Source organism: Schistocerca piceifrons, chromosome X (genome assembly GCF_021461385.2).
Source record: "Schistocerca piceifrons isolate TAMUIC-IGC-003096 chromosome X, iqSchPice1.1, whole genome shotgun sequence".
Classification (NCBI taxonomy): Eukaryota; Metazoa; Arthropoda; class Insecta; order Orthoptera; family Acrididae; genus Schistocerca; species Schistocerca piceifrons.
Genome location: NC_060149.1, coordinates 846775976 through 846777074, shown reverse-complemented (window position 1 = coordinate 846777074; position 1099 = coordinate 846775976). Strand labels below are relative to the sequence as shown.

The 1099-nt window shown below is 40.6% G+C and overlaps 1 pseudogene; it reads left to right on the top strand.

Annotated features, from left to right (window-relative positions):
* The first annotated feature begins 980 nt into the window (after positions 1 to 980).
* Positions 981 to 1099, top strand: LOC124723521 (annotated as a pseudogene).

Below are 1099 nucleotides of genomic sequence, written 5' to 3'. Positions count from 1 at the left end.
CTTAAATATTCTGTGCTTCCTGACATAGTCATCTGGTGACGTAAATACGTGGCAAGGTAATATGTTGTCTGACTCGTATATTATCTTAATTGTAGCAGAAAACTTTTCCGTGATGAACAAAGCCTCTCGTTTACTGTCTACCACTGGAGCTTCATGAACATTCCGTAACGCTTTCAATCTTACTAAACAAACATTTCACGAAACGTATCGCCTTTCTTTGTGTCTCTTTCTGTCTCTTCTATTAATCCTACTGGGTAAAGGTTCCACAATGATGAGCAATAGCGAAAAATATCTCAATGTAGTTAGCAACTTCTTTCCTGTGTGACTTGTATTTCTTGACGATTCTTTGAATCAATCTCCTCCGAGTTTCTGGTTTTACTGCTATCTGTTCTACGAGTAAGTTGTCGCTCCCGTCATGGCCGTTCGGGTGGATACGGCGAGACAAATTACGTTTGTTCCTATTTACAGTGATATATTGACAGTAGTGTAATTGTTCAATAGTAGGTCACGCAATACGTTGCGTTTATTACTGTTGAGTGTCAGTTGTGAGTCCCAGCAGAAGAAAAAGGTGGATCCTCCGAAGATCTTCCTGCAGTTTTCTACAATTATCTATCGGCAAAACCTGCATGCAGCATAATCTCCTGCGAAATTTTGCATGGAGCTGCTGATGCAATCTACCGAATTTTCTTCTGCGATTAAGATAGTGTAGCAATTTCGGAAGGCGTAATTCAGCATTTAGTATTTGTATCTCTTATCTTCCGTTTCAGGATCTATATGATTACTGAGCGACGTATAGATGGTTTTGGTCCGTTAACTGACTTTGTATTAGACTAAAACGTCTAAGTATTTTACATAAGATTGGTCGTTTAATTTTATTTTAAAATTGCTATTGCTCTGCTTACGGCCGTTTTGGCTTTGTTCAGCTTTTGTGTGTCAGCGAGACTTCCTTTTAATTTTAATCTGGTATTAAGCTCTCTTTATCCAACGGTCTTGCCGCAGTGGTAACACTGGTTCCCGTCAGATCATCGAAGTTAAGCGCTGTTGGGCTTGGCTAGCACTTGGATGGGTCACCGGCCGGGTCTCTCGAGTGCTGTTGGCA